The following is an 8,901-nucleotide window of genomic DNA, read 5'->3' on the forward strand; positions in this document are numbered from 1 at the left end:
AGAACACAGAGAGAGAGACCCTAGAGCATGGTAAATGTAGCTTTATCCATCTAAACACAAAGGGAGACGAAATCCCCTCTCTCTTCTGTGCCCTGTGCAGATCCTTAATGGAAGAGACAGATATTACAGACTTACACTAGTGCTTCCACTAGCTGCACCCTGCAGTACTCTGGCTGGTTATAATCCCTGTCCTGTATCCATGGTGGTGCAGTACTCTGGCTGGTTATAATCCCTGTCCTGTAGCCATGGTGGTGCAGTACTCTGACTGGTTATAATCCCTGTCCTGTATCCATGGTGGTGCAGTACTCTGGCTGGTTATAATCCCTGTCCTTTATCCATGGTGATGCAGTACTCTGGCTGGTTATAATCCCTGTCCTGTATCCATAGTGGTGCAGTACTCTGACTGGTTATAATCCCTGTCCTGTATCCATGGTGGTGCAGTACTCTGGCTGGTTATAATCCCTGTCCTGTATCCATGGTGATGCAGTACTCTGGCTGGTTATAATCCCTGTCCTGTATCCATGGTGATGCAGTACTCTGGCTGGTTATAATCCCTGTCCTGTATCCATGGTGGTGCAGTACTCTGGCTGGTTATACTTCCTGTCCTGTATCCATGGTGATGCAGTACTCTGGCTGGTTATAATCTCTGTCCTGTATCCATGGTGGTGCAGTACTCTGGCTGGTTATAATCCCTGTCCTGTATCCATGGTGGTGCAGTACTCTGGCTGATTATAATCCCTGTCCTGTATCCATGGTGGTGAGGTACTCTGGCTGGTTATAATCTCTGTCCTGTATCCATGGTGGTGCACTACTCTGGCTGGTTATAATCCCTGTCCTGTATCCATGGTGGTGCAGTACTCTGGCTGGTTATACTTCCTGTCCTGTATCCATGGTGATGCAGTACTCTGGCTGGTTATAATCTCTGTCCTGTATCCATGGTGGTGAGGTAATCTGACTGGTTATAATCCCTGTCCTGTATCCATGGTGGTGCAGTACTCTGGCTGGTTATAATCTCTGTCCTGTATCCATGGTGGTGCAGTACTCTGGCTGGTTATAATCTCTGTCCTGTATCCATGGTGGTGAGGTACTCTGACTGGTTATAATCCCTGTCCTGTATCCATGGTGGTGCAGTACTCTGGCTGGTTATAATCTCTGTCATGTATCCATGGTGGTGCAGTACTCTGGCTGGTTATAATCTCTGGCCTGTATCCATGGTGGTGAGGTACTCTGGCTGGTTAAACTTCCTGTCCTGTATCCATGGTGGTGCAGTACTCTGGCTGATTATAATCCCTGTCCTGTATCCATGGTGGTGCAGTACTCTGGCTGGTTATACTTCCTGTCCTGTATCCATGGTGATGCAGTACTCTGGCTGGTTATAATCTCTGTCCTGTATCCATGGTGGTGCAGTACTCTGGCTGGTTATAATCTCTGTCCTGTATCCATGGTGGTGAGGTACTCTGACTGGTTATAATCCCTGTCCTGTATCCATGGTGGTGCAGTACTCTGGCTGGTTATAATCTCTGTCCTGTATCCATGGTGGTGCAGTACTCTGGCTGGTTATAATCTCTGTCCTGTATCCATGGTGGTGCAGTACTCTGGCTGGTTATAATCTCTGTCCTGTATCCATGGTGGTGCTGTACTCTGGCTGGTTATAATCTCTGTCCTGTATCCATGGTGGTGCAGTACTCTGGCTGATTATAATCCCTGTCCTGTATCCATGGTGTTGAGGTACTCTGGCTGGTTATAATCTCTGTCCTGTATCCATGGTGGTGAGGTACTCTGACTGGTTATAATCCCTGTCCTGTATCCATGGTGGTGCAGTACTCTGGCTGGTTATACTCCCTGTCCTGTATCCATGGTGGTGCAGTACTCTGGCTGGTTATAATCTCTGTCCTGTATCCATGGTGGTGCAGTATTCTGGCTGGTTATAATCTCTGTCCTGTGTCCATGGTGATGCAGTACTCTGGCTGGTTATAATCTCTGTCCTGTATCCATGGTGGTGCAGTACTCTGGCTGGTTATAATCTCTGTCCTGTATCCATGGTGGTGCAGTACTCTGGCTGGTTATAATCTCTGTCCTGTATCCATGGTGGTGCAGTACTCTGGCTGGTTATAATCCCTGTCCTGTATCCATGGTGGTGCAATACTCTGCTGTTATAATCCCTGTCCTGTATCCATGGTGGTGCAATACTCTGGCTGGTTATAATCCCTGTCCTATATCCATGGTGGTGCAGTACTCTGGCTGGTTATAATCCCTGTCCTGTATCCATGGTGGTGCAGTACTCTGGCTGGTTATAATCCCTGTCATGTATCCATGGTGGTGCAGTACTCTGACTGGTTATAATCCCTGTCCTGTATCCATGGTGGTGCAGTACTCTGGCTGGTTATAATCCCTGTCCTGTATCCATGGTGGTGCAGTACTCTGGCTGGTTATAATCCCTGTCCTGTATCCATGGTGGTGCAGTACTCTGGCTGGTTATAATCTCTGTCCTGTATCCATGGTGGTGAGGTACTCTGACTGGTTATAATCCCTGTCCTGTATCCATGGTGGTGCAGTACTCTGGCTGGTTATAATCTCTGTCATGTATCCATGGTGGTGCAGTACTCTGGCTGGTTATAATCTCTGTCCTGTATCCATGGTGGTGCTGTACTCTGGCTGGTTATAATCCCTGTCCTGTATCCGTAGTGGTGCAGTACTCTGACTGGTTTTAATCCCTGTCCTGTATCCATGGTGGTGCAGTACTCTGGCTGGTTATAATCCCTGTCCTGTATCCATGGTGGTGCAGTACTCTGGCTGGTTATACTTCCTGTCCTGTATCCATGGTGGTGCAGTACTCTGGCTGGTTATATTCTCTGTCCTGTATCCATGGTGGTGCAGTACTCTGGCTGGTTATAATCTCTGTCCTGTATCCATGGTGGTGCAGTACTCTGGCTGGTTATAATCTCTGTCCTCTATCCATGGTGGTGCTGTACTCTGGCTGGTTATAATCTCTGTCCTGTATCCATGGTGGTGCAGTACTCTGGCTGATTATAATCCCTGTCCTGTATCCATGGTGGTGAGGTACTCTGGCTGGTTATAATCTCTGTCCTGTATCCATGGTGGTGAGGTACTCTGACTGGTTATAATCCCTGTCCTGTATCCATGGTGGTGCAGTACTCTGGCTGGTTATAATCCCTGTCCTGTATCCATGGTGGTGCAGTACTCTGGCTGGTTATAATCTCTGTCCTGTATCCATGGTGGTGCAGTATTCTGGCTGGTTATAATCTCTGTCCTGTGTCCATGGTGATGCAGTACTCTGGCTGGTTATAATCTCTGTCCTGTATCCATGGTGGTGCAGTACTATGGCTGGTTATAATCTCTGTCCTGTATCCATGGTGGTGCAGTACTCTGGCTGGTTATAATCTCTGTCCTGTATCCATGGTGGTGCAGTACTCTGGCTGGTTATAATCCCTGTCCTGTATCCATGGTGGTGCAGTACTCTGGCTGGTTATAATCCCTGTCCTATATCCATGGTGGTGCAGTACTCTGGCTGGTTATAATCCCTGTCCTGTATCCATGGTGGTGCAGTACTCTGGCTGGTTATAATCCCTGTCATGTATCCATGGTGGTGCAGTACTCTGGCTGGTTATAATCTCTGTCCTGTATCCATGGTGGTGCAGTACTCTGTCTGGTTATAATCTCTGTCCTGTATCCATGGTGATGCAGTACTCTGGCTGGTTATAATCCCTGTCCTGTATCCATGGTGGTGCAGTACTCTGGCTGGTTATACTTCCTGTCCTGTATCCATGGTGGTGCAGTACTCTGGCTGGTTATAATCTCTGTCCTGTATCCATGGTGGTGCAGTACTCTGGCTGGTTATAATCTCTGTCCTGTATCCATGGTGGTGCAGTATTCTGGCTGGTTATAATCTTTTTCCTGTATCCATGGTGATGTAGTACTCTGGCTGGTTATAACCTCTGTCCTGTATCCATGGTGGTGCTGTACTCTGGCTGGTTATAATCCCTGTCCTGTATCCATGGTGGTGCAGTACTCTGGCTGGTTATAATCTCTGTCCTGTATCCATGGTGGTGCAGTACTCTGGCTGGTTATAATCTCTGTCCTGTATCCATGGTGGTGCAGTACTCTGGCTGGTTATAATCTCTGTCCTGTATCCATGGTGGTGCAGTACTCTGGCTGGTTATAGTCTCTGTCCTGTATCCATGGTGGTGCAGTACTCTGGCTGGTTATAGTCTCTGTCCTGTATCCATGGTGGTGCTGTACTCTGGCTGGTTATAATCTCTGTCCTGTATCCATGGTGGTGCAGTACTCTGGCTGGTTATAATCTCTGTCCTGTATCCATGGTGGTGCAGTACTCTGGCTGGTTATAATCTCTGTCCTGTATCCATGGTGGTGCTGTACTCTGGCTGGTTATAATCCCTGTCCTGTATCCATGGTGGTGCTGTACTCTGGCTGGTTATAGTCTCTGTCCTGACCTACATGTCTTATGTCATCACATAGCACTAAACCGTATAACCCACATGTCTGATATCATCACTAATCCTAACCATGGATGGATTTTCCATCAATGTGGTCATTTGATTGGATTAGTGTAACTTGTACTGCATAGGATATTTTATTTAAGCAATAACACCCAAGGGGTGTGTGGTATATAGTCAATATATCACGTCTAAGGGTTGGTCTTATGCACAACGCAGTGCGGAGTGCCTGGACACAGCCCTTAGCCGTGGTATATTGGCCATTTACCACAAACCCCTGAGGTGCCTTATTGCTATTATAAACTGGTTACCAACGTAATTAGAGCATTAAAAATAAATGTTTTATCATACCAGTGGTATACGGTCTGATTTACCATGGCTGTCAGCCAATCAGCATTCAGGGCTCGAACCACCCTTTTTATAATGTCTTATAGAACACTGACAAATCTACAAATCGAGCGTTGAGAAATGATGTCGCAAAAACACCAACCTATTGAGGAGGTGAAGAGCGTCAGTGAATGTTGCGTTTGATTAGAAGTTGAAAGGACTATTCCTCTGTATATACGGACGCTGGCATTACTAAAGGAAGACCACATACCGGGATGTGACAAAAGAGACAGACCAACACGGTTAAAGTTCCATTTCAGACATTCACCCCATTCATTATTGGTTTTAGCTGCAAGGCAATGTGGACCCATTACTGGCTGCATTGACCACATCAGTGGAGAGGGTCAGGCCATATTTTCCATTAGGGGCTGGGATTGTTGTTGTGGATTATGGGGCTGTGGGGGCACAGAGGGGAAGGGGGCTTTTAGAAGGGGAGGGGAGAGGAAGCTGCCTGGAAGAGGAGGTCTGTTGTTTTGACTGAGACAGAAAGAAGTGCCGTGCACTCTTATCCCCACGGGCGTATAATGCTGATCATTGGGATGAAAAGATGGTCAAAGATTACACGACTCTATTCTAGGATCAAAACCGGACATCAGGGCCCAGTTTTTCTAAAGCGATGCGCAGAAATATAAAATGCCTAGAAATAGAATGAATAGAGCGGGAGTCCCCATTCAAGTCAGTGATACGTTCGTCCTATTCATTCTATTTCTATGCATTTAATCCTATCCAATAGGCGAAATCCATATAGATAACTTTAGAAAAACTGGGCCCTTGTTAGACTTGTTAAAGCACCATTCTGCCTGGCTGTAAAGTGTGTTGTAAGACAAATCTTATTCAGTGTCTGTTTGTTAGGTACTGTAGACAATGCATGGGACCAGGGGCATGTGGCTTGTGGCTTCTCCGCAATCAATAATGACTTTTTTAATGATCTTGCAGCCCCCCCCCCCCCCCACACACACACACACACACACACACATAGACACACTCACACAACACTCATTATTTGGTCAGCCCCGCCTCCTTCAGTCACCACGTCAACAATCACTGGCGGGATCGACTGTTCCCCCTGATCCCTCTCTCCCTCGCTCCCTCTCTCCTTCACGCCCTTCTGCCTTCATCAGGCCTGCCTGTTCCTGACAGGGGACTGGGGTGGCTATGGGGAGGGTGCTTCTCCCACCGAGGGCCAGTCTGGGTTGGGCTGGGCTGGTCACCTTGCTGGAGGCTATGAGGGCAAGTTTACATATAGAAGCAGGCCAGCCAGCCCATACCTCAGAGTGTCCGTTGTCCTCCATGTTTGTCTGGTCCCAAACTGAACCTCCATCTCCTCCTCTGGAACTTTCCCTTCATCTGAACCGGTAAGATACTGTATACTGCCTGACCATATGAATACTACTAGGTAAAGAGGCCTTCTATAAGACTCACTCTGGACCTTTTGCATGGACTTGAGATGTAAATATCCTTGCCATCTCAAGTGCATAATTAGTATGTGTGCTTGCTATAGGGGTTTGTATATGTTTATAGTAAAACATGCACTGTGACTGCCTTGGGATATGGAGGAATACATTGGCCACGTCCCAATACTCTCAAATGTATTTATTTCCTTATTTCCTTTCCTTCATGAGCACTGATAGGTGCAACGACTGGGACAGGTTTCCCAGTTTCCCAGTTCCACAATATCACTTTCACCTATCAAGTCCTTTCAGATCAGAGGGCCCTAAGGGAAGGAGACAAGGAGAGGACGCTGTCTAAAACTATGGGGACAAGGCCTTAATAACTTGAGGAAAAACGGTAAAGTTCAAGTCTGTGTCTGTGGGGCTTCCACCATGTACTCTTGGTTTTGAAGGAGAGCCAACAGTGTTATTTGAATATAAAGCAGATTCCCTGTGACACTGTGCCTCTCTCAGCCTCTTGTGATTCAATGTGGAGCAAATTTAATGCTCTATTTGTGGTATTCTCCCATAGGCCAATCGACAGGCGGGGCGGTAGGGCGGCTGTGGGGATCATTCTGTGTTTTTTGGGGGGATAGATAGATAGATAGATGTTGAGTGTTTAAGAGGACATATTTAAACCGAGATATGCTTCTTGCTTCCCTCTGAACAATTTAAATTTAGGTGGGACACGCTCCTCATTGTTTGTGTTGCCCCTAATCCAATGCCTGTACCCACATCGCCACCGTCGCCCACATCGCCCCCCTCAAACCCTCCACCCCCTAAACCCTACATTCTGTCTGTGCTGCTGGGGTCCCTGCACAACTGTTCATCTGACACAGGGTTGGATTTTAGCTGGATTAAATCATCTGGATGAGATGCCTCTAAAGCTCCCTGTAATTCCACAAACACACACACACTCACACACACACGAAGATTAAAAGCCAGCCGGGAGGAGCCAGGGTGGTTCGAGGGCTGCTGGATGTTACGACAGACATGTGATGTGGGGTTTGGGCTTTGACCTCTGCATCGCCATCCCTCTACCAGCCTCATCCTCCAGGGCACACAGACCACCACCCCAACCCACAAACCAACCACTAACCCTGGTAGTCCCTTGTCACAGACGTTGGGGGTCTGTGGGTTTGTGCTGGCGTTCCGTGGCGGTTGTTGTATCTGAAAATACTTTGGGTGTTGCGTTCGTGATCAGCTAGAGAAGAAGGCGGTGGGTTGGTGGGTTGGTGGGTTGGTGAGTTGGTGGGTTGGTGGGTGTGTGTTGGTGGGTTGGTGGGTTTGTGGGTTGGTGGGTTGGTGAGTTGGTGGGTTGGTGGGTGAACAATTGACCTACAGGACAGGCGAGTGCCTGGGGGTGGCTATGCAGACTTTGACACCCTGCCTCCGTAGACATGCCCCAATGCCAGTGTGCCTCACTAGGCACCCCCTTTGTTCCGTTTGGGGGTCGGGGAGGGGGGGATGGTGACCCCATCCCGCCTCATCATACAGCCTATTTACAGTAGACCACAACATAGTCAGTGTAGTCAGGGTATCACACTGCCACAAATTGTTCGGCTAGGATGCAAGGCTGTTTCATTTCGTCATTTTATTTAGAGAGGGGTCACGGGTTCTCTGTCTCGCCCATGTGATTTGGCCTTTCCAACCAATCAAATATCCGGATTCAGACTGGGCATAGCAAAGGGGAGAGGGAAAAAATCATTTTCATTCTGTGTTTTTTTAATCTTTTGCGAAACGTCGAAAGTGGTCGCCATCTGTTTTACGCTGCACGAAGGTAATGCCTATTTTTCAGCTTCTAGATCAGGTTAGAGGAAGGCCTCTGAGTCCAGTGGTCATATTGCTACTATTTAAATATGTATTTATTTTTATAAACATATCTGGTGGAAATGTAAAATAGTGCAATTGGCTGTATCATATGTACGTACAGTAGGCTAGTGTTGGACCACTTGTAAAAAAGGCTTCATGGGTAGTCTCCTGGCTTTAAACTGGCAGCAGGAGATATTGGCCAATGTTGAGTTGGGAAATGTCTTCAATAATGAATGAATGTCTGTAGAGTTATCGTTAAGTGGCGCGGGAACAGCAGCCGTTGACATGTTGCCAGTTTATTATCTCAATCCCATCGTTATTTGAAGCCCCTTTGTTTTGTAATACAGTGGACATCGATCTGACTCCATTGTTTTAGCCGTTGCGCTTAGTGTGTCCTTCATTAGGCAAATACAAAGGGTGTTGCGACCCCATGTGTGTGCTGTGAAAGTATTTCTGTATTCCCTTGAGAATCGCCGGTTAGCTTGTTGGTTGGTTGGACCCCTCTCTTTGTGCTCCATGTTCCCTGCTATTGACTCACCCTTGTGATTGTATACATTCGGGCTAATTGTTTAATGGAATTATCAGTTAATTGTTCCTTTAAGATGGGTTCTAATGACATTGTGATGTTTTGCAGATCAGAAGTGGCGTCGTTCTATTGCGATAGGTTCCGCTGACCTTGTCCACACTGAATGGTAACAGAACCTGATAGTCCATGAGATGGATGTATCTAGTCCTCACGACCATTATCCCAATCATCCTCACTATCATATCAGCTCTCTTAATGGTGTTCTTGGTCT

The sequence above is a fragment of the Salvelinus namaycush genome, chromosome 40 (genome assembly GCF_016432855.1).
Source record: "Salvelinus namaycush isolate Seneca chromosome 40, SaNama_1.0, whole genome shotgun sequence".
Taxonomy (NCBI): Eukaryota; Metazoa; Chordata; class Actinopteri; order Salmoniformes; family Salmonidae; genus Salvelinus; species Salvelinus namaycush.